This window comes from Colobus angolensis, unplaced genomic scaffold, assembly GCF_000951035.1.
Source record: "Colobus angolensis palliatus isolate OR3802 unplaced genomic scaffold, Cang.pa_1.0 Scaffold127, whole genome shotgun sequence".
NCBI classification, from domain to species: domain Eukaryota; kingdom Metazoa; phylum Chordata; class Mammalia; order Primates; family Cercopithecidae; genus Colobus; species Colobus angolensis.
In genome coordinates, this window is record NW_012113919.1 from 2,741,419 (window position 1) to 2,768,104 (window position 26,686).

Sequence of the window (26,686 nt, forward strand, 5' to 3'; positions counted from 1 at the left end):
GTCTCCAAACGTCACCATCTTGGAAACACAACTTCACACCTGACTAATTTTAAATTCTTAATGTGTATTAACTGCTAGAATGTTTACATGCTAGCAGATGATACACAGAAAATGTATTATAGGAGAATCCCTTAAAATTTCATGCCCTTGGAGCAGCTTGAACAAAATGTTTGCCTATAAAACAGGGCAGCTTTTAAATAAAAGTAGTTAGTAAATTTCTCACAATTTGATATAGCCTTAAATAGATAACTCGCTAAAAATGATTACTTCTATCATAAAATGGTACTTTGTTGAGATCTATTCCATTACTGAAATAGCTGAAAATCAATGTGTTGTTGGGAAATACAGAGCCAGTTGTATATTTATATTGTGTAGTATACTTTAAAATAAACACTCAAGAACATTAAATTATAATAGCTAAGTAATTTACCCTTCAGTTTCAGGATTACTGTTATAAATTTTGACTCTCATATTCTACAGAATAATAGAGTCCTTTGGTTCAAGGTCCAAAATGTTTCCAAACGACTACAGTTGTTACAATGCCAAGCTGTTTAAGAGGTTTTGTATCTCTTGCTTTTTCCTCAGCTCTTGCACCTCTTGCTTTTTTCCCATCATTTGCCCTTTGCCATTTGGACAAAACAGAATTGAAGTAAAAAGCTTTTTTTTTTTAATTTTTCTGGTCCAAACAAATTATTTGTATTAACTTTCATTGATCTGGGGTTACATATTTTTAAGTTCAAGGACTAAGACAACTGGAAGTATAAAATAGCATGCTTTTAATCATTGTTGTTAAACGGTCTCTACTATAGAAAATGTTAACAAATAGTCACATAATAATTACAAAATTTAGATGTTTTAATATAGTATGGATTAATGCATATCAACTTACATTAACTTAACCTAATTATAGAAATAATATGAAACACAAAATAACAGAAACATAGCAGAAAGTCAAGCAAAAGCTGTTTACGAGATTTAATTTGATATAAAACAAAAAATATATACATCCATACCAGTCATTCTTTGACAATTCCTTTTCTACATTCTTATCTGAAGCCTCTTGACTATTCAATCCCCTTGATTCCTTCAATCCAAATGACATAATAATTTCAGGACATCATGGAGTAGTTCATCAAATGGGTCCAATATCCCTTATTTTCTCTATTAATAATAAGACAAAAAATATTGAAAAATAGACTCAACTGCCTTCACTTGTTGACAGTGTGTCAAACACAATGGTGTTCACTGACTCAACCTATTTGGCCTCACTATTTGTCTAGTCATATTTATCTAAGGAATGCAATATACCATGGTCCTAACAAGGAGATGAAAATAAGCCACTAAGTAGAGCTTTGGTGAATACCTTAAAGGACGGCCAGATTCCAGGGGCCTGTACCTTTGATTTTTAATCCACTCCCCATCTTTATGCCTGGAAAATAGCAGTGTCAGAAATTCAGCTGCATTCTGTGACTGAGAGACTAGAACCCCCATGCTAAAGAGGGCAGAGAAGGAAGACAGAACTGTGTGTACCAGCCTTGAACTGCCTCTGAAATATTTGTTGCCTTATTGATTTGTCAATCTGTCATTTGAATTGCTTTTGATTTTCATTTTGTTTTGTATGTGAATATATATTCTAGCTGACATAAATGGGGTCTCTCAACTTCTTAAGGATGGTAGGTGAATATGGCTCTTTTTGCTGATTGAGTTAACGTAATAGCCATATACTCACACAGTTTATATTCGAGTCTCTGCAGTTCTCAAGGATGAAAACTGCACTGCATATGGAAAAAGCATTCGACACTCTTAATACTGATCCTCAAGGATACTTTTTGGCTTCTTTTAAGAGACTGATTGAAAATCATTTACACCATTTGGCAAAGAAATGGGAAATATAGGGCAAAGCAAGATTTATCCTATATTTAATAGAAAGTTACAATAGCAAAATACCTAAGACAGGGCAGGAGGATGAGATTTGTAATGAGGAATGCTTGGTCTTTCTTGTTTTCCCAAGATTGTTTGCATTCTGTTTTTGAGACAGAGCCTCATTGTAGAATAATGTGCTAGAAAATGCTCAATATTTGTAGTCCATTTATTTAATATGCTTTCTGGGAGGAAAAAAAATGTCATTGCATTGTGTGTCCACATTCTGTGAACAGAATTGTAAAATATTTTCCCAAGATTCCTGTTTGCTGGCTATTCAACACTAAGATAGGCTCTGCTGTAAGGGGACTTTGCCGGTGGATTAGGTTTGCTATCCTTAGATTTCAAATAGGAAGATTATCTTGCATTATCTGAATGGAGCTAATGAAATCATATAAGCCCTTAAATATCAAAGAGGAAAACAGAATAGTCAGTTGGAGATGTAACGCCGGAATGATTTGAAGCACAAGGAACAGGTCCAGGAGCCAAAAAGAAACAAAAAAAGGTTAGCAGCCCCAAGAAGCTATGAACAATCCCAGATTCCACAGAAATAGTCTACAAGAAAACAGAGACCTTAGCGCTACAACTAAGAGCAAGTGAATCCTACTAACATTCTGCATAAGCCCGGAAGTGAACGGTCTCCTAGAGCCTCTAGAAAGGATTACAACCTTGCTGACACCTTGACTTTGGCCTTGTGAAAGCCAGGCAAACAGAAACATGAGATAATGTTTTTGTTGTATTAAGCTTATAAATTTGTGTTGATTTGTTATGGAACATAACATTAGGCAACTAACACACATGGTAATATAAAAGAGCCTGTCTAAGGGCTTTGCAAAAATATTAGTCATTCAGAAATTATTTTAATCAATGTATAATGCAGAGATCAGATCAGAACTCCGAACAATTGCTAATAAAAAGAGATATAGTTTAATGGAGGAAGGGAAAGCAGGATCATAGAACTAATTACAATGGACCATGGGTGGCACTGTGGATGGTTCTTAGTGAGTAGGCTTCCCATCTGATGTGTGAAAAGTAAATGCTACAAGCCTATCCTCATTCAGAGCTTTCACTAGTGTCAATTTCTTAAAGAAATCTTATATATTAAAAAGCATTGACTTTAGCCCAAGCACAGTGACTCATGCTTATAATCGCAGTAGTTTGGAAGGCTGAGGCAGATGTATCACTTGAGGTAAGGAGTTCGAGACTAGCCTTGCTAACATGGTGAAACCCCATCTCTGCTGAAAATACAAAAAAAATAGCCAGGTGTGGTGGTGGGTGCCTGTAATGCAAGCTACTCGGAAGGCTGAGGCAGCAAAATGGCTTAAACCTGGGAGGTGGGGGTCATAATGAACCGAGATCTCACCACTGCACTCCTCTAGCCTGGGTGACAGATTGAGACTCCATCTTAAAAAAATAAAAAAGCACTGATTTTATTAACATTTATATTGTTGTAACTTACAGATTTAAACTATAATAATACAGTTTACTGGCAAGTATATGGAATTTATATTATGTATTTTTATATTTTGCATGCAAAAAGTAGGTTGAAAATGCTAAGTAATTCCACCTATTCATTCTTTTTTGTTATACTGAAGTACCAAGCTCTATTTATAAAAATGTAGTATAGACTATTGAATCCTTCCGAAATCCTGTACTGAAATCCTAACCCCAACTGTGCTAGTGTTTGGAGGTGGTGCCTTTGGAAAGTAATTAGGACATCAAAGTGGAGCCCTCATAAATGGATTAGTGCCTTTATAAGAAAAGGTCAGAGAGCTAATTCTTTCTGCCATCTATCTACAACCTGGAAGATGGCCCCACCAGAACCTGAGCATCCAGGCACCCTGATAGACTTGCAGCCTCCAGAAGTGAGAGATAAATTTCTGTTGTTTATGAGCTACCAAGCCTAAGGTAATTTGTTACAGCAACCTGAACTGACTAAGACATATAGAGTGTACACTGTAATCCCCTTATTCATTCATATTAATGACCTGTTCAATCAATCCACAGGTATTAACTGAGTAAGCATTTTGTTCAGTCAATTTTCTACATAAATTTCCTTATATTCCTGTAACATTATGCATATTTTGAATATATTCAAATGATTTAAAAAAAGGAGACTAAGCCATGATTATTGGATTTTACCTCCAAATATCTTATTAGGTAATTAAATTGTAGGTAGCAGAAAAAATATTTAACAGTTTCAACCATTATGTGATTAGCCACTCATAATATGAAAGCATGTTTAATAAAAGGTCAGTGTTTTATTTATGCTATTCTAAGTAACTAACAATGCACCTAAGACGCAGACACACGATAACATTGTTATAGTGAACTGTATGTTAATACTTATAAGATTTAAGCAAAAGTATAATCAAGGATAATTGTAAAACTAAATAATTACATTCTATAATTTTGATAAAAATTTTCAAAATAGGGTTGATTGTGATGGCTCATGCCTGTAATCCCAGCACTCTGGGAGGCCAAGACGGGTCAATCCCCTGAGGTCAGGAGTTTGAGACCAGCCTGGCCAACATGGTGAAACCCTGTCTACTAAAAATATAAATATTAACCAGGTGTGGTGGCACATGGTGAAACTCTGTCTACTAAAAATACAAAAATCAGCCGGGCATGGTGGCACGCACCTGTAGTCCCAGTTACTCAGAAGACTGTGGCAGGAAAAGTATTTGAACCTGGGAGACAGAGGTTGCAGTGAGCAGAGATCACACCATTGCACTCTAGCATGGGTGACACGGTGAGACTCTATCTAAAAAAAAAGAAAAAAATTCAGAATAAAACTGGATAATCAAAATTGTTAAGTTCCTACTTATTTGACTTCTGTCACTCACTGTACAAATATTACATAGACACGTACCATGTAGCAAGTAATGTTCATGATGTTTAGGCTATGAAAAGGAACAGGATCTCTGACTTTAGGAATCTCCTGGACACATTATAGTGTCTGCCACATACAATACAGGGATATTCCTGTTAGAGATTTATTCAGCATCTAGCAAATGGTGGAGAAGAAAGTGTTTAACTCAGGATAAACTGTCTGTTTTTTTATCTACTTGCTTGCTGGGAGGAAATCTGTGAACTCATGTGAGAGTAGATATCATCTGAAATCGTTTTGTATTCTCAAATGGGAAATTAAAGAGCATTTAATATATAAATGGGAAACAAATTTAATATATCTATTGAGGTATTTAAAAGGAAATAAATCGTGTTTTTGCATTGTGGTATTTTTAAAATAATAACGCATCCATGTGTTAATTATAAATTTAAAAAACAATACATATGGAAAAAGGGAAGGAGTTGTACTTTTTGAAGCTGAGTAGGGGAGGAATATGTTCCAGGTGGTGGCAACAGAAACTTTAAACTCATGGAACCTTTGGATAATGGCAAGTAGTTCAACAGAGTTAGAGCAGAAAGTTTTTGTAGAGAGGAGTGACAGGGATGGGGTGAAGAAGCAAGCAGGAGCAAAATCACCAAAGGTCTTGGATATATATTGCCAAAGAAGTATTTTATTTTGAATTAGACTATGAAGTCAATGACACATGTAAATTGCAGAGGTATTACCATATTTCCATCTCAGAACAATCACACTGCAGCTATTTCCATCTCAGAACAATCACACTGCAGCTATTTCCATCTCAGAACAATCACACTGCAGCGACTTGGAGGATGGTCACAAGAGAGGCCACAATTTGAGCATCTGATCCAAGAGATAATGAGTACTAGCACTAGCCCAGTGCCAGTGGAAATAGGGTAGGGATGAGAGCTTCCAGAAAGATTTAAAACACAGAGTTGGCAAGAATATCTAACTGATTTGAAATGAAGAAGAGAAACAGCCAAGGGAGGATGTAATAATGAGTCTCAATTTACTTGCTATAGAAACTTAACTAACTACATATGCTTGAATAATTATGAATCCAGATTTAAAAAATCTTACTTACATTTAGTTTTTTTCAATTATCCTAAATATTTTCTAATAAAGTTTGCCTGTAAATTATGTTTTCTTCTATTTTCTTTCCCAGCACTCAAAAAAAATATTTATTTTTCGTGAACTAGTACGTCAAGAGAAAGATGAAGGGCAGAATATTTCATTCAATAAGATTTTGCTTATTTGCTCATATGTCTGAATATTTTGTTTTGTTTTATTTTATTTATTTTATTTTGAGACAGGGTCTCACTCTTTCACCCAGGCTGGAGTAAAGTGGTGTGGTCGTCACTATCTGAAGCCTTGGACTTCTGGGTTCAAGGGATCCTCCTGCCTCAGTATCCTTAAGTAGCTAGGACTATAGATCTGCAGCATCATGCACGGCTAAATTTTTAAATTATTTTTATTTTTTTGTAGAGGCAGAGTCTCAGTATGTTGCCCAGGCTGGTCTCTAACCTCTGTCCTCAAGTGATCTTCCCACTTTGGCCTTCCAAAGTGATGAGACTGCATGCATGAGACACATTGCCTGGCCTGTTTTAGTATTTTAAAGTATGATTTATAATGTTAAATCAGAAATGAAAAAGTTGTAGCTAATTCTAAAAGGTATTGACTATGAAATGTGAATGTGCAATCAATACAATCTAACTAAATCAAGAGCACATACAAATAATATAATCTTTGTCCATATACATTGCCTACCGATTTGGAGCTGCAGCAGTTCCTGGAAAAGCTATCATGAAATATAGAATAAACATGAGACTTTTTTACAATCCTGCAGAAAGGATGCTGGAAGTTTAAGTTTTACACCAAAACTGGAATCCTTTTCCTGATGATAGAGTACAAATAAAGCTAAGAGCTTTACATTTTATACATAGTAAATGCCAGTGGGTTAATGTATTCATCTCTACTTTAAAAGTCACAAAATATATTCATCTTGATGATTTCCAGTAATATTCAATTTTCAGTTATTAAAATAGCACATATATTTGTAGAAATACATATATATACACACACATACATACATACACACATACACACACACACACACATAAGCAAAGCAGCATGAAAGAAACAAAAGTTACCCATAACACCAACAGGAATTTAATCTATTTACCTATGAAAAGAAACAGTTGATGGGGAGTTCCTGAGCAGTCTACCATTACAGGAATTACAGAAATCTGGCAGTGGGGAAAATTTTCTGATTCTGCCAAATTACACTAAATTGCTTAGCCACTGGGGCACATAATCTTGTGTGAACTTCTTTGAAGATCATGGAGGAGCTGGAGGCTGCTAATCAGTTATTCCTTCTGTGGAAGTTTCTATCGAATGAAACTATTAGCAAAACAACACACATGGATCTTTTGTTCTGTGTAGATGCTCTTCTCCATGCCTGTTCCAAAGCAGCTCCACTTCAATGGTTCTTATGGACTTGTCTTTCTGGAATGAGATGCACAAGAGAGTCTTGTGGGAAGAATTACAGCTTCCATTACTGCAGTTGGTTTCAGAGTAAAATTGGTATTCATTATTTTCCCCTACACCATCCATGCTGTACCTCCCCACACTCAACTATCACCACAGGGCTTAGTAGCTTACTAGCATTGTGACACAGAACCAGATACATAATTTGAAGTGGCCAGTGCAAGATGAAATGCAAAGCTCCTTGTTTAAAAATTATTAAGAATTTCAAGACAATTACAGCACAATTGTAAACTGAGCATGAATGCCTTCTAAGTATGAGACCCAGTGCGATTGCCCTGGTCAAATGCCCATGAAGCTGTTGTGACCCACATCTAAATTTCCAAAGGAACTGAGACCTCTGTAATCGCATACTTCTCTGGCTGAGGTTGCAGCGTATGTTCATTCACAGTTAAAATTCTGCAATCACCAAATTTTATAATAAAAATGTATAATAAATTAATGAATGGAGCATGAAGAATTGGATTAACTTCAAGGTTTTAGCTGTGAATGTGGAAAATGAGGTTAGAATGTAGTAAGTTATTCAAAATGAGAGATGCTATTGAAAAAGTTTCAATGTCTAAGCCATTTAATTGTATTCTTTTAATTAGAAGTTACTTTGTTTTGATGTGTGAGTAAATCTTTATTTTCTAACAAAGACCTGTAGTTTTTTAAAAACACAATATCCTTGAAGTGTTATGGTTACACAAATACATCATAAACTTATTGAGCTGAACGTTAGTGTTTAAAGTTCTTATGTTTGAAGAAAGAGTTGATAGCTCATGAAAAAAATGAGCTTTAGAGAAAAGTGTGAAGTTTATGTGCTAAAGTATAAAAATCTTCTGTGAAAGAAAAGAGTGTGTTCTGTACAGTAATTACTAATTATAGTAAATAGTTAAAAAGTACTTTTCAAGCACAAGTAAAAATGTTAATGGCTTTGTATACACTTTCTCATCCTGTGATGGATGTCTTCATTGTATGGATAAGGAAACAGATTGAATAAATCCTTTGAAAAATTTATGAATTGTAACCTTAATTATTTTTAACGTTAACTTCAAATTTGTAAGGTTTATGCATTAGTATAAATTAAATAGTGCTTTGAATTACTTTTTGTCCAATTAAATGTATTCAAAAAGAAAGTATACTACTAAACTTGATTAGAGAGGAAAGTAATAACATTTCAATACTCAAAACCCAGGGCTAACCTGATTACACTTGCCAAACTCAACTTGTCTTATTTGTTTTTAGTCACTAGTAGTTGATTCTAAAACCTATATAGGTAAAAATTATGTATCTGAGTAATATATAGTTAAACTTCCACTAACTCCCTTATAGATAACATTTCTGATGTGTAGGTCACCATGGTAACAGTTGCTTAAGTTGCTTTCAAGGATCTTAGAGTCAGGTTTTGTCCAGTGCAAGCCAGTTGAGACCACTGACCCTTCAATTGGACCTGTGTGAGTGTCCCATGGGTGACCTTGGACTGTTCAAAGGCCAAAAGCCCAACCCTCAGATTATGCTAGGGACAACATTTCAAGAACATTCATTCTATGAAAGGCCATGAAGCTTGGCTATACTTGTGCAGATCACAGATTGCCTTGCTTTATTTTTCTTACCTGCAATCCCCTTTTCCCACACCTTGGATGTCCTTGCTTCTCTATCCCATAAATATCCCTAAAATGTCATCTTTAGAGAGGTGGATTTGAGGTCTGTTTTCCTGTCCCCTTGCTTGGTTACCTTGTGATTAAACCCTTTTCTCTGCTGCAAAACTCATTGTCTAAGTGATTGGCATACTATGTGATGGGCAGACAGATGGGATTTGGTATCAGAATTAGATAATATGTAATGTTCATATGTAATGCCAGGACCCAGGATGAGTCCACTTGCCATGTTTTATTGAACTGAAAAAAGTGACTTTGAATCTTAGCCTTAGGTCTCTTTTCTGTTTGTTTCTTTGTTTGTTTGGCTTTGAAAACTTCTTTGGTTTAAGACATTTATGACCATTATTGATTGATTGATTGATTGATTGAGATAGAGTCTCACTCTGTCACCCAGGTTGGAGTGCAGTGGCGTGATCTCAGCTCACTGCAACCTCCATCTCCCAGGTTCAAGCGATTCTCCTGCCTCAGCCTCCCGAGTAGATGGAATCACAGGCATGTGCCACAACGCCTGGCTAATTTTTTGTATTTTTAGAAGGAACTATTTCACCGTGTTAGCCAGGATGGTCTCAATTTCCTGATCTCATGATCTGCCCGCCTTGGCCTCCCAAAGTGCTGGGATTACAGGCGTAAGCCACTGTACCTGGCCTTGACCATTCTTCTTTTAAGAAATGTACAGTATTAAATATTGAGAGTTTGACATTAATGCTAATTTAAATGTGGTACACTATATGCTATAATAAAATTCAGGATTTTCTTTAACGACATTATACATGAGCTGCTTTTAAATTTTAATCTCTTAAAGTGATTCTGAATTTAATCTCTACAGTAGCTGTGCATTTCTCAGAAAACATAGAAATTAATAGCTTTTTATTTATGATAGATAAAACTGTTCAGCATCTGTGCTCTCTCATTTCTTCTACCGTTGCCTCTTCAGAACTCACTGGAATGCCCTTCGTTTATTATCATTGCCATTTCTACTTCACAAATCAATGCAAAAACTACCTTAACAATGTTATAAGAACAATTTAGGAGTATTCATGAGAAAGAAAATTGTCTTAGGTGACAGTAGAAAAGAAAAAAGATGATACAAGATAGGAAGACAGTTCAAAGCAATCTTATAAGGTCAGCAGATGTATTACTTCAGAGTCCTTTTCTCAGGATATTTTGAGATGAATGTTGACTTAGGACACATCATATTTCCATGTATATTGCTATTTTTGTGTATTTAGAAGATGATATATTTCATAATGTACTCAATGACAACTGAAATTAAAGGTGAATGTAGGACCTACCTCCCAAGTTGAGAGTGAGTTCTAGTAAAATTTGAATCTTGATTCCTCACTCTATCTACAGCTTTGAACAACTAGATGTATTTGCATTGTGAGGCTGGTTTAAACTTTTGCTGAGAAAAAGCAAATCTTTTTTTTTGAGTCATAATCAAAACCACTTGTCCCATTCAAGCCAGCTGAAACCACCAGTACGTTGGGGTAGTTACTTGAGGTAGAGTTACTTAAAACCCCGACTCAATGGTGACTAAGAAGGGAAACCTTAAGTGTGTGGAAAGAACATAAGTCTTTAAATGCTGCTAAAAACATGTGCTTCTTTTTCTCAACTGCAACTATTAGACTCATTTCAAGCTAGTGTCTTTTGTATTAAAGTTTTCATTTATCATACAATATTAGTTGTTATTTAGAACCTTCTCATAGTCATTCAACTTAATCCTGTGAATACTAAGTTCCTCCTAAGTGACAGGCAAAGTGCTACATCAGGAATACAACAAGAAATCTTCTGTATTTTCAAGAAAATTAGAGTTAAGTGATGAATATTTTTATATGAATAAATGGCTCTTTTGTAATGAAGATAACTGCTAACATATAAATTTGTACCAAGCTATGCTTTGAGAGTTTGAAATGAATGCATTTGTCTTCCTATTAAGTTTCAGGAAGTTTACACTTAAACTATATACATGAATATATACTATATACATGAATGCATGTGAAAATTAGTGAGATAAGTAAATATATGACACATTAGCCCAGAGGTATGTAAAACCAAGATATAGATGGCAATAATTCCATATAGTTATGTTAACATGTGAGGAAAATAAGGACAAGGTGAGAGTTGGAGCTGTAGGGTGAGGGACAATTCCATCTGTTCATGTGAAAGGAAGGTTTGAGACTGCATGCAGACTCCAGAGTTGACATGCTTTGTTGGGAACTTGACTTCACTTAATTATGTGGGTGGCCTTGACTGAATTGCTTGCTTCTCTCTACCTAAAATGTACCTGAGAGGTGATACAATGTTAAATGAGATAAGCTATGTAAGCACTGTTCCTCCTTAGACCCTGAAATACACAATATGCTATTATTACATCGCAACAATTATTTATAGGTATTTTTGATACTCAGTAAATGTTTACTCAGTCATGTGTTTCAATTAATATCGGAAATAAGTACTCTTTCTGGCACTCAAATGATCATTTTTGTTCCTTGTTATTATTAATTTTTCCTTCCTTATATTATAATAAATTAGATATCCTCTCCTGAATTTCTAACTCAGAATACTTGGGCCTTGTGAAATTGGTTTCAACATCTTAGATTTGCTACATTATAATACTTTATTTCCAATTTTAAATTTTTAGCAAAGATAAAACTCGTTAAGAAGCTAGGTTTGACATTTATTATTTCAAAAATTTAGATGATACTAACACATTTTAGCCTTCAATGTGAAAAAGTTTCTAGGGTACATTTTGGTTTTTCTTGCCTGGGAATGAAGGAGGGGACAGTCGGGCAGGCCATTTCTTATCTCAAGAGCTCCTCTAAAATGAAAGAACATTTGAGGGATAAAGGCATGCATTATGAGAGTAATGATGCACTCTTCTTCTGGGATTGATTAACAAGGTTTACCATAGTCTCGCTACCGCCTCTCATTCACTCATGCAGGAGTGTGGGAGGGGGAATGCAAATTCAATTGGTTGCTGTGGTGAGGGAGATCAGGAGACGTTGACCAAGCAACCAGAAAGAACTCTCACAGAGGCATGAGCTTTAGGCCTCCATGCATCCACTGTCCAGGAGATTTGACAAAACACAAAATAAACCTCACCACACTGCTAGAATAATTATCAGTGTCATAAAAGATGGACTGCCTAGCTTCTTCAAGTAAACCTTCAGAATGAATAAGGAAGAATACAAATAGCAAGTTCCTACTAAAATGGAAAGGAAGTCAAGGCAAATATATATATAATTATATATGTATATATATGTACATATATACACACATATATAATTCATATATGTATAATTATATATGCTATATACATATATAAACTATATACACATATAATTATATATACACACATATATAATTCATATATATATTTGTCTTATTTTATTTTTTTGAAATACAGTCTCATTCTGTCACCCAGCTTGGAGTGCAGTAGCACTATCTGGGCTCACTGCAACCTCTGCCCACTGGGTTCAAGGGATTCTCCTGCCTCAGCCTCCCCAGAAGCTGTAGTTACAGGCACCCACCACCACCCCCGGCTAATTTTTGTATTTTTAGTTGAGATGGGGTTTCATCATGTTGGACAGGCTGGTCTCAAACCCCTGACGTCAAGTGATCCTCCTGCCTCAGCCTCCCAAAGTGCTGAAATTACAGGAGTGACCCACTGTGCCAGGTGTGGCTGAGAGGATAGTAGATGGATCATATGGAGACAGCCCTCAACAAGCAAGGCTGAGGAGAAAAGAAATTGACTGATAGTTACAGAAAAAATACTTTTTTAGCCAAAAAATTGTTTTTGAGAAAACTAGCATTAAAAAGACATAAAAGAGCCAGATTTTAGAGATAATCTAATTCAAGGTACAGAAGAAATTTTCTCATAGTGATTTCATGAGGAAATAAATTTAATAAACAAGAAATCAAAGTTGAAAATGAAAATTATAGAAACTCATGGAGAATTAAGCAAACTTCACACAGAACAAATAGATAATTAGGACAGGGAAGAGAATAGATATAGTCGAAAATGAATCACTGACCAAAAAAACAGTAAAAACTTATGAAATGATATAGTTTGAAGAAATTAGGAAGGGGACAGCAAATAATGAGGATATTAAATATCATTCAATTTAAAGATGAATGCTCTTTCTGGAGACCTTAACAGTGTGTAGAAAAATAATTTAAAATAATATATTTTTCTGAAAGTAAGTTCATAAAAGAAGGAATAACCAAATCTGAAGCTTACACTGGAAAATGATACAGGTAATTGACATTGAGACATATCCATTTTAAATTGCAGAACTTTAAGAATAACAAAAAAATGTAAGCAACTGGGCAAAAAGATCTATTCATTTTCATGGAGGAAAATTCCAGCTGAGCCCCCATTTCTCATCAGTGCCAATCAGTGCCAGAAGATAAAATAATTATCAAAACATTTTTCAGATTAATAAAATATGACCCTATCTTATACCAAACCAAGGTATTATTCAACTGCAAAAACAAAACATATGCATTGCTTAACGTGAAAAGATAATATAACACCCATTTGTACTTCTTGAAGACAAAATCCAACCAAACCAGTGACTCAGAGAAGCAAGCAAAGAAGGAGTGTGATATTTTAGCACAGAAAATAGTGGAAACAGTAGAGTCATGTCAAAAATTTTCTGGAAGAAAATATAAAACAGAAATTTTGAAACCAGCCTTTCTTCTTTTTTTTTTTCTTTTTCTTTTAAATTAACTGAATCAAAGTGACAGTCAAGCATTCACAAACATAAAAAGGAAAAAACAAAAATACTCCTGACCTCAAGTGATCCACCCGCCTCAGCCTCCAATAGCACTGGAATTACAGGCGTGAGCCACTGCACCCAGCCAACATGGTGAAACTCCATCTCTATCAAAAATATAAAAAATTCGCAGGGCATGGTGGTGCTCACCTGTAATCCCAGCTATTCAGGAGGCTGAGGCAGGAGAATCACTTGAACCTGGGAGGCAGAAGTTGTAGTGAGCCAACATTGCCTGGGTGAGTTTATTCTCTGATCTTTCCAAGAAGGGTATAAATTGATTCAATCCCAATTCAAATTATGTAGCTTTTTACATTAAAATGGATAATGCTCCAAACTCTTAAAAGTTTTTATTTTACTCCTTTAAGAAAACACTCTTGTGATGAATAAACAGGTATCTGAAATTCATCACACATTTCAGTACAATTTCAGCTTCTTTTAGTACTTCAACTCAAGTAAACATATTTTATTAATATCGCATACATCCTTCAACACTTCCCAAGACAGCATGAGCTAAATAAAGGCATATGTAAATACATTATTGGGGAGGTGATCTCAGGAAACAATGGTGAGGAATAGTGGGAGGGAAACCAAACAACGGGAGGAACAGAACAGAGAGATATTATTTCACACACCACTGTCAGCTGCTAATTGCTTGAGTCTAAGAGATTATCTGAGAAGTATAAAGTGTATGTCAAGACCAGGGTCTTAAAGAAGAAAACATTGATCTATCAGTTTCCATTTCATATTCTTTGAAGATTTACTCCACATGGCACTAATTCTCCCTCACTTTGGCATTGCATATGCAAAGCAGTCAGGTTGTATTTGCAGTGATAAGGGTCCTGGTTTTCCTGTGACTGAGGTTGGGGAATGGGGAGTAGTAGTGGTTCTTGGGTTCTTGACTGACTTCGTTGCTAATACCAGGAAAGTCCCAGTGGAACTGGAATGAGTTGATCTGGTAATGTTAGCTGAATCAGAGTACATGCCTTAATGACAACAGAGATGTGACATGATGTAGGCAAGAGGCATAACATATAGACTTGAGGGGACATTCTTTTATGTTGCAGAATAGATCCTCTCAGTGGTAGTTGGGATAAGAGATAATAAAACAGAATATCTAAAATGGTACTTTTGTTCTTTTTGAAACTTTTCTTATCTCTGCAATGTTTCTAGCTCTTAGGTTACAAAATGGGCCTTACAAAATAAGGCCCATGCACTTCCTCAGTTGTTTGAGTCTATTCCTGAATGTATCATATTCAATTACACAATTGGCTTCTGCTGTGCCCACTTGACTTTCTGGCTCAATGTATCCCATACTGCACAGTTCATGATGGGCAGATCTGTTTAGATGATCACCTGGCGTTCCAGAGTCAAGCTCAGTGAGAACCCAGTGGCATGTGAAGAACTGTAAAAATTAAGAGTATTTTACTGCCACAAAACCCAAGACCTTCTTCTCTAACCACAGTATTCTTCACTGAGACTCTCTAATTGCGACTTGAGACATTTCCTCAGTGTCTTCATTCATCCTGGATTTTCTAGCACTCTTGAATCTACGTATTATATGACCCTTTGCAAGTACAGTTTGCATTGTAGCATTGACGAGGTACATAGCCTTCTCTTGAGCTGGACTCTTCTGAGTTACTAATTAAACAGACCACTAAGCTATGGCACTTTCTAAATCAAACAGGCACAAGCTTAAAGTGTCATTTTCCTTTTTGGACATGTCCAGAATACAATGTACTCCTAAACCACACATACTTGACACATAGCGTTTATCTCTATCCTTTAGGATCCATGTGACTTTCTATGGATTTTATAGCATTTGACAGTTCCTGCTTACCACATTCAATTAGCCTTATGCTATCAATATAGGTATGAAAATAGTGTTCCACAGAATTCTAAAATAATAAAGGTGGCTGAAACAGAAGGCAATGTACAATATCATCTTTCTCACATGAATTATAAATGGTTTTGATCATGCCTATGGGTTATATGAAGAAAGCATGGACCAAATTAATAGAGGCATATGTAATGGTAGAGGCTATGTTGATATGATTCCATGAAGAAACCATCTCCTGCATGGCAGATGGAGACTTACATTAAAGTTTTTGGAGGTTCACTGCCATCCACCATTATTCATCAGTTTTTGCTTTTGTTTTACAATCCAATTAATTTAAGACTTTGAAGATAACACTTACCATTGTTATTCCTAGCAGAACAAAACAATATTGCTTGTGGTTTACTGACTTTTGGAATAGGGTGAGATTTCAGTGGCTTCCTTTAGTCCTTTCTTAACATAATAACAATATTTCACAGTTCAAAAAGCTTGAAAAATAGTTGAATAGATTTGTTAGGTTAGAAGTTCACCTATCCCAATTCTTCACTCAGGAACTACAGCAATAACCACAGGGTATGTCCTGAAACACATTTGACAACCTTTGTGACAGAGCTGGGCCAAAATTACAGTGATTATTGGATCTTCATAAGCCCTAATGTTTTCAGATAACAATTACGCCTTTTCGGGACCCCTGATATCTGTAAAAGCTTAGACCCTGTATCCAACAATTACCTTAGTTTCGATGCTACCTTTTTCTCTTTTTTTTTTTTTTTTTTGAGATGGAGTCTCGCTCTGCTGCCCAGGCTGGAGTGCAGTGGCCGGATCTCAGCTCACTGCAAGCTCGGCCTCCCGGGTTTACGCCATTCTCCTGTCTCAGCCTCCCGAGTAGCTGGGACTACAGGCGCCCGCCACATCGCATGGCTAGTTTTTTGTATTTTTTAGTAGAGACGGGGTTTCACCGTGTTAGCCAGGATGGTCTCGATCTCCTGACCTCGTGATCCACCCGTCTCGGCCTCCCAAAGTGCTGGGATTACAGGCTTGAGCCACCGTGCCCGGCAATGCTACCTTTTTCTCTAAAATGGAATCATACTGTCAAAATGGCTCACATCTTTTTGAGGAATGATCATTGAACATTTACTAACTCTTGAGAAAAACAAGTATCATCTTTCAAGATTCTTGTCCCAGATTAGTCTGTTACACAGACTATGAAAATGGAAAGTACCATGTGAACTTTAGAGTAGTTTTTTCCAATTCTATGAAGAAAGTCACTGGTAGCTTGATGGGGATGGCATTGAATCTGTAAATTACCTTGGGCAGTATGGCCATTTTCATGATTTTGATTTTTCCTATCCATGAGCATGGAATGTTCTTCCATTTGTTTGTGTCCTCTTTTATTTCGATGAACAGTGGTTTGTAGATCTCCTTGAAGAGGTCTAAGCAAAAAGAACAAAGCTGGAGGCATCACGCTACCTGATTTCAAACTATACTACAAGGGTACAGTAATCAAAACAGCATGGTACTGGTTCCAAAACAGGGATATAGACCAATGGAACAGAACCGAGCCCTCAGAACTAACACCACACATCTACAACCATCTGATCTTTGACAAACCTGACAAAAAAATAAATAAGGAAAGGATTCCTTATTTAATAAATAGTGCTGGGAAAAAGTGGCTAGCCATATGTAGAAAGTTGAAATTGGATCCCTTCCTTGCACCTTATATAAAAATTAATTCAAGATGGATGAAAGACTTAAATGTTAGACCTAAAACCATAGAAACCCTAGAATAAAATCTAGGCAATACCACTCAGGACATAGGCATGGGCAAGGACTTCATGACTCAAACACCAAAAACAATGACAACAAAAGTCAAAATAGACAAATGGGATCTATTTAAACTAAAGAGCTACACAGCAAAAGAAGCTACATCAGACTGAACAGGCAACCTACAGAATGGGAGAAAATTTTGCAATCTACTCATCTGACAAAGGGCTAATATCCAGAATCTACAAAGAACTTAAACAAATTTAGAAGAAAAAAATCAAACAACACCATCAAAAAGTGGGCAAAGGATATGAACAGACACTTCTCAAAAGAAGACATTTATGCAGCCAACAGACACATGAAAAAATGTTCCTCACTGGCTATCAGAGAAATACAAATCAAAACCACAGTGAGATACCATCTCACGCCAGTTAGAATGGTGATCATTAAAAAGTCAGGAAACAACAGGTGCTGGAGAGGATGTGGAGAAATAGGAACACTTTTACACTGTTGGTGGGACTGTAAACTAGTTCAGTCATTGTGGAAGACAGTGTGGCGATTCCTCAAGGATCTAGAACTAGAAATACCATTTGACCCAGCCATCCCATTACTAGGTATATACCAAAGGATTATAAATCATGCTACTGTAAAGACACATGCACACTGTGGTACTATTCACAATAGCAAAGACTTGGAACCAACCCAAATGTCCATCAATGATAGACTGGATTAAGAAAATGTGGCACATATACACCATGGAATACTATGCAGCCATAAAAAAAGATGAGTTTGTGTCCTTTGTAGAGACATGGGTGCAGCTGGAAACCATTACTCTCAGCAAACTATCACAAGGACAAAAAGTCAAACGCCATATGTGAGAACTCATAGGTGGGAACTGAACAATGAGAACACTTGGACACAGGGTGGGGAACATCACACACAGGGGTTTATCATTGGGTGGGGAAGGGAGGGAAAGCATTAGGAGAAATATCTAATGTAAATGACGAGATAATGGGTTCAGCACACCAACATGGCACATGTGTACATATGTAACAAACCTGCACCCTAGAACTTAAAGTATAGGTATAATAATAAGAAAAAGAAAATAAATCTCAATCTTCCACTAAAAAAAAAGAAAAAAGAAAATGGAAAGTATTACATTTCCATAATGGTTATACTAATTTACATTCCCATCAACAGTATGCAAAGTTTTCCTTTTCTCCACATTCTTGACCGTGCTTATTATATATCATCTTTTTGATAACACCCATTATAACAGGTGTGACTGCTGGCTCATTGAGGTTTGAATTTGCATTTCCCTGATGATTAGTGATGTTGAACATCTTTTCATATATACCTGTTGGCCATTTGTATGTCTTCTCTTGAGAAATGCCAACTCCAGTTATTTGTTTATTAATTGGATTACTTTGGCTGTTTAATTGCTTGAATTTCTTAGATACATGGTTGGTAAATATTTCCTCCCATTACATGGGTTGTTTTCTTCTTCTTTGGAATGTTTATTTTGCTGTGCAGAAACTCCTTAGTTTGATGTTGGTGTTTTATGATGACTTGCTTCACTTAGCAGAGTGTTTTTAAGGTTCATCCATGTTGTTGTATATATCAGTACTTTATTATTTTCATGAAAAAATAATATCTCATTGTACAAATATTCTACTTTTTTTTATCCATCATTTGATGGTCATTTGTGTTGTTCTCATATTTTGATTTTAAGAATAATGCTGTTATAAACATCGGCATATCCTTTTTGTGTGGAAATATGTTTTCCTTTCTATTGGGTATATAACTTGGAGTGTTATTGTTATTGGGTCATGTGGTAATGAGTAGAGCTGAGGGTGACGCATTATCAGATGACCAAACAATAATAACACTCTAAATTATATACCCATTAAAAATAAAAACAGTAAGTCAGGGGTAATAGCTAAAGGGTACTGGGTTTCTTTGTGAAACAATGAATGTTATAAGATCAACTGTAGTGATGGTTTCACATATCTATGAATGGATTAAAAAGCTTATTAAATTGTACACTTTGGAGGAGTAAATTGTGCGATATGCAAATTATCTCTCAATAGAGCTATTTTAAAATGTAAAAATAAACAGGAAAAAATAATTTAGGCCTAGATTTTGTAGGACATATTCTCTCCACTCTGTTCTATGTTGGAACATAGGCAGCACAAGATAAGTATTAGAAAGGAAAGAAGTACTCAAAGAATGATGGGGATTTATCAAAATCACATAAGAGCCAGCTTGAATGAGCTCCCACTGGTATGCTGGCAGAATTTGACTACCAGAATAAACAATGTAAGTGATGAATTATAATTCATTTAGTAAACAGGTAAGCATCATCCACCTGTGTATAAAAAAATGAAATAATATAATGTACATTTGAAGAGGAGCAAAATTTTTGCATGATTTAAAAAAAGTTTTCCCCCAAATTCATTAATTTTAAAGTGGTAAAGATTGGCAATGGCAGAGAAGCTGGTCATATACTATTTTGATCAAACGACAAAATAATTACCTGTAAATAAGGTGCAATAAAGTGACTGAAACATATTTTCTGTGAAATTCTCACCAAAAATGCGAGGAAATAACAGATAATCTCAGATAATCTCAAAAGTAAACAAATAAACCGAATACTATTCTGAAAAGTAACTTACCTGAAATTTTCTAGAATGTTTTGAAAATAACCACAAAAGCAGGGATAAAATAAGAAATTGTTTCAGACTGAGTGATACTGAGGAGACATGCCACCAAAGCAATATCTGCTTCAAACTTTGATCCTTTTGCAACCAAGAACATTAGAAAGACTATTGAAAAAAACAAAAAACAAAAAACTGGGGTCTGAGGATTAGATTGTGGCTATGTATCAGTGTCAAGTCCCTGATTTTGATAATTTCATTGGCAGTACAGAGGTTGCGTTGTGTAATGTTCATGTTCGTAAGAAATACTTCCAGTGTATATGTAGTAATAGGGCATTAGATGATCAACTTACTCTCCAATAAATCAGGGGGAAAGTTTTTCATAGTATATGCCCAAGTTTTCCACAAATTGGTATATCAGTTGTGGTTCTACCAGAGAAACAGAACCAGGAAAGGTACAGGTAGATAGAGACAGAAAGATAGATAGGGATAGAGAGATAGAAATATATATTACTGGAAATTGGCTTCCTCAGTAATGGTGACTGGCTGGCAAATGTGAAACCAGGAACCAGTAGGGCAGGTAGTCAGAAAGGACAGGTTGGAAACTCTCAGAAAAGAGCTGAAACTGTGGTCCACAAGCAGAATTTCATCTTCCTTTGGGAACTTTCATTTCTGCTCTAAATGCCTTTAACAGGTTGAATCAGGCCCACTCAGATTATTGGGGTTAATTTCTTTTACTTAAAGCCAAGGAATCATAGATGTTAATCATATCTATAAAATACCTGCAAAGCAAAAACTGGATTAGCATTTGATAAATAATTAGTGACTGCAGCATAGTCAAGTTGACATATAAAACTAATGATCAAAATTGGTTATTATTAAATCAAAAAGTACACCACTAGAAAAAATTAATTGCTTGAATTAAGTGGGTTATTAGAATTGATGCATGTGCTAGTTTTCCAGTTCAGCATCACACCCTGGTTTCCCTGTAGTCAAAGCTCCAGACTGAGTTGTACAATAGTAAATTAGGAAGGAATGTTTAAAAAAACCCTGCTTATAAGATTCATGTAAATACATATGGCATATACACATGTCCGCACACAGAGATACACATACATCAACCTTTAAACATTTATTTTAAATAGAAAATGGAATAAGCAGGTAAGGAGTTTCAAAATAAAGAGTTTCTTTATTTTTGGAAAATTTGCTTGAGGTAATTTTAATATATTTGATGTGAAAATCTTTATACTAAATATCAATTGTAACTGGTATTTGTGAATCTACCACAAATATGCAAATTAGATTACCATGTGGTAATCTAAAAATCTACCACATCTGGTAGCTCCATAGTGCCAATAATAAGCATTGTTGTGGGCTGAGTGTGCCCCTCATAAAAGATATATTGAAAGCCTACATCTGGCTATCGCTCTGAATTTGACTTTGTATGCAAATACGGTCTCTCCAGATTTAACCAAATTAACATGAAGTCATATAGGATTACGGTGAGCTCTAAATTCCATGCCTGGTGTTCCTATAAGGACAAAGAAAAACACAGAGAGACAGACATACAGTGAGGAAGGCCATGTAAGGATGGAGGCAGAGATTTGAGTGATACAACTGCAAGTCAAGGAGTGCCAAGGACTGTTGGCCACCATCTGAAGCCAGGAATAGGCAAGAAAGGATGCTTCCCTAGAGTCTCCAGGGGGATGATGTCCCTGCTGACACCTTGATTTGGACTTTAGCCATCAGATCCATAAGAAAATAAGTTTCTATTGTCTTAAGCTACCCAGTACGTGGTACTTTCGTATGACACCCCAAAGAAACTAATACAAGTATCGTATACAGACATTTGCAAGTAATATTTCAGTAGGTCAAACATTTCTTTGATATGTCCTTATATGTATAAGCATTTATGATACCTGTACTGTCTGTAATTTATGGTTTTGCCTCTGTGGCCAGGCACATGAAATGAGCTTTATAACAACAACAAAAGTATCGGATGAACACACAGTTGTTTCTCATGAGACACAATTAGGAACTGCTTTCAGACAGGGCTGGAAGTGGAGAAAACACAATGTCTATAAAGAAAAATAGTTAACCAAGATCATTTTACTTCAACTAATTTTTCACAACCCATGGAAAAATCTCCAAAAGAACATAATAGTAGAAAAATCGAACTTTAATACACTAAATAATCACAATTTCAAACAAAAACTGAATTACGCTAGCCAAAAGTGTGAAAAGTGAACTAGAAAAGTGTGCACAATGTTTATTTTCACAAACTTTCTCAGTTCCCAAGATTTATACACATTTCCATAAAGTTAAGGATCTTATCTTTTGTATTCTCTCCAAGTTGGAGGAAGAAGTCAAGAATTATAGAAAGGTTTTGGTAAGGTGGAATGCATTCTGTTGGGACCCAGATGTTTGCAACAGAGGAGCAGGTAGCTGGAAAATAAAAGCAAACTAACCAAACATTTCTACCTTTTCTATCATGGCTAGGTAGTTGTTCCAATGAAAGCTGCACTAATGAAAGAAGGATGGGTATAGAGACAGTCAATCCATGATTTTATGAGTAAAGGGGTGTGCTGGACATTGTCTACAGGCTCTCAGCAGTTTGCTTTCCTTTCTGCACTTTCTTTGTACCTCTGGGCTGAAAACCCGCAAATCAAATTTTTTGGATGCTCTTGCTAGTTGTATTCTTCTTGGTTTCTGTGAGTGAGAGGTGCTGAACAGAATTTGAAAGGAAGAAAGAATAAACAGTATTATTTTTCTGCTTCTCTCGGCACCTCTGGTTTTGACAGTGACAATACCAGAAGGGCAAAATAAGGTATCTCATTCATAGTTTTCGTGTCAGGGAATCTCTACCCTAAGAAAGGGTTATTCAGGGGTACAAGGGCTGAAAAGCAGATCTGCTCTGTAAATATATTAAAATGTGTTTTGCTTAAAAAATTGAATTTTATAGTATGCAACCTATTTTTTATAAAGCTATGTTTTTTAAATGGTGATTTCGGGCAGCAATGGATGTCATCAGCATTGAGTATTTAAGCAGTGAGAGAGTGGCCTTTTCCATCTTTAGCTACAGAAGATTTTCTGTCAACCAACTAATTTGATGAGAAAGAGTTTGGAAACAATATCATTTAATCCAGGCCCTGGGTGGCCTCAGTTATCACAATTGCCAAAATCTCTGACAAGAATCAAAATATTTCAAAGATTAGTTATAATTATAAAGAAATGACATGAGTTCTATGCGCAGAACTTATTTCCTTTATTTAATAGAAGGAAATTTCTAACGAAAAGATAGTCAAAGTAAAACAAACAAAAAATGAAGAAAAGTTTCCTTTTTCATAGAATTTATAGATAATATCATCTCTATAAATTATAAGCAAAATTTGAGCATGAGAAAAAACTGTTCAAAGAAGACATTAAATACTGTCCAAAATATATAGAAATGAGCTGGAAATGCTACAACAAGAGAAAAAAAAAAAAAAACAGGGCAAAGAATAAATGCCCATTATAGGTGAAAGAGTTAGATGTTCAGAAGCAGTTATGAGGCTACTACACAACGAGAGAGAGAGAGAGAGAGAGAGGTCAATATTAACACGGAAGGAATGACAGGCTACAAACAACATATAACTAACATGCGTTATTGGCATTCTTAAGAATAAGCAAATAAAATATTTAAAATATGGAAATAATCAAAAGTACAGTTTACAAAAACTTTCTGTAACAAAGAGAAATTGAAAGTGCAGAATCAAGATGCTCATAGGTTTCCAAGAAATAATGATATCCTACATTCAAAATCAAAGTATATTCTAGCAAAGTTGTTAAAATTCAAGTACAAAGAAAAAACCCTAGGATCAGCCAGGAGAAAAAAAAAAAAAAAAACATGCTTCCTACCAGTGTAAAATATCAAGTTAGATTTGACTTCCTACAGTAATAGTCAATGCAAAAAGACTGTTTGATCAGTATCTAAAATACACTGTCAGAAAGAAACTGTGATGCAAGAATTTTATAATCAGCCAAGTTATACTTTGATTACAAAGAAAACTTTTGAGTGTAAAGTATTCACAAAGTTATACCGTTTGTGAATAACAAGTTGGAATCTGCTAGGGAAGAAGGGTGGATGGTGATAAAGTAAGAAAAATTAAAAAATGGAACTGAAAGAAACTCATCAGATTATGAGAACTAAGGAGTGGTCAGGAATAGATAGATACCCATTCCCATCAGCCTTCACTCCTACCCAAATATAATAAAATTGATTTTTATTTAAAGACAGTCACTGAGACTAAAGTAAGGTGGTCACAAAGATTAGCATACTCAACGATGTGATTAGTCTTTGTGTCCCCACTCAAATCTCATCTTGAATTGTAATTCACATAATCCCCAGGTGTCTAGGGAGAGACACGGTGGGAGGTAGTTCGATCATGGGGGTGGTCTCCCCCATGGTGTTCTTGTGACAGTGAGTGAGTTCTCATAAGATCTGATGGCTTTGTAAGAGTCTCTTCCCCTTTCGCTCCTCACTCTTCTCTCTCTTGCCACCATGTGAGAAGGTCCAAGGTTTCTTTGATTTTTTGAGTGGCAACATTCACTGTGTCCCCATATATAAGGGAGTCTTGTCAAAGCTCAGTTCTTCAACACCATTCAGAAAGAACTTAAAGCCCCCGCTATGTTCTTCATAAGAACTATTTATAGACAAATTGTACTGTAGTGTTTTAGTCAAACCCACCAAAATCCGGTCCATGTTATTTTCAAAGGATAGGATGTTGGAAATAGAAATCTTATTTTTCCACAGCCTACACCCACTCCTGTCTATGACTGTCTATGTCTATGTCTATGTCTATGTCCATGTCCAGGTCTATGTCTACATCTATATCAGTCTGTGTCTGTCTATGTCCATGTCGATGTCTATCTTCAGGCCTCTGTCTATGTGTACGTCTGTATCAATATCTATGTTTAAGTCTAGGTCGAGGTCTAGGTTTAGGTCTATGTGTATGTCTACATCTATGTCTATGTCTATATTAGTGTCTACATTCACATCTATGTCTATGTCTATGTCTCTGTCCATGTCCATGTCCATGTCTATCTTCAGGTCTATGTCTATTTCTATGTGCATGTCAGTATCAATGCCTATGTCTACATCTATGTCTGCGTATCTTTATCTCTATTTCTAACTATATAGGTAGATACAGGTAGAGTTGTTTTGACACCAGGCTTGCTAACAGTTCTGGTTTCTTGCAAAGTGTGTTACTCATACTAATTCATTTGATATCCTTGAAAATATTAAGAGCTGACATCATGATTCCCATTTTACAGATGGAGAAACTTTAACTCTACATGGTTAAAGAAATTTCCTCTAAGTTACACAGAAGTTTAGTTATTTAAGTGATATTAGAATCAAGTCTCTTTGTACTTTCTTGCCACCTCTTACTGTGGTTGCAAAATGTGCTTACTGGAAATTACACATAATAAATAATCATATAATTCCAGATAACGGACTCCAAGTGGTAAAATTAAAAAATATGGCTTCTCCAGATCTCTACCCCCACATTTGTATTGACAGAAATCATGGAATTTGTTCATCAAGATCACAATTTTGAAGTAATCTACTATTCTTTGTGAGATGTCTGATTACTACTTCTGTAGTTATATGGTGCCCTAAATGAAATAGCTCTTACAAATATCAATGCTTCCCACTCCAATATTATATAAAGTGTCATAACTTGAAAATACTACTTTTCAAAGATTATGCCTCAATATCCAAGAGAATGGTAAAGTACTATCTCAATAGACCCCAATAAATATCTGATTATCTAGTCAAAGGACCCACAAACGTAGATGGTTGATGCTATTCGCCAATGTGTGCATCCACTGAGTCCACCTACTTCACGCATTTAAAATTGCCAATGGAAAAATAGTAGTAGGACAAGAGTAAATTATTGAAACATAAGTAGTAGTGTTTTTTGGGAAGTTTGGTTTATTCTTCTGTTTCTACTATTAAAATATTGATTATCCATATTTAATTATTGATTAAATATTTATGGATGAATACTACACTTTTATACAGTAATATATAAAAGATATCATGTTATACTTTTTATACTTCTTATAGAAAACTTACAATAAAAATATTATATTTCATAATGACATGCCATCAGACTAATCAAATATGTATAAGAAATGAGATAAGCAAGAATAATTTCTAAATTAATCACAAATATAGCATTAATGTAATTAACATAATCTAGTTAATATATCACTATTGGTGACATGGAAATGAGAAAATTTCCCTTGTGACAGGAAATATACATATACATATAAGTATATGTAATATATGACCATTCATATATATGCACATATACATGCAGTGGAAGGAAATTTGTGGAGAAGTCAAAAATTTATACCAATATTTTCAAAACTTCTAGAACTGAAATGGATACAATTATTATATTCCTGGCAAGAAAATTGTGGTGTGTGTAAAAATGAGGGTTTACCAGATTGTACATAACTTCACTGTAAAACACTATGAAAGAACCTTTACTTCCAGAAAACTTCACTGCACAATAGACATCACCTTTCACTCTTCAACATGCCTAAGACAGACAGGAAAGAAGGAAGGAAGGAAGGAAGGAAGGAAGGAAGGAAGGAAGGAAGGAAGGAAGGAAGGAAGGGAGGGAGGAGAA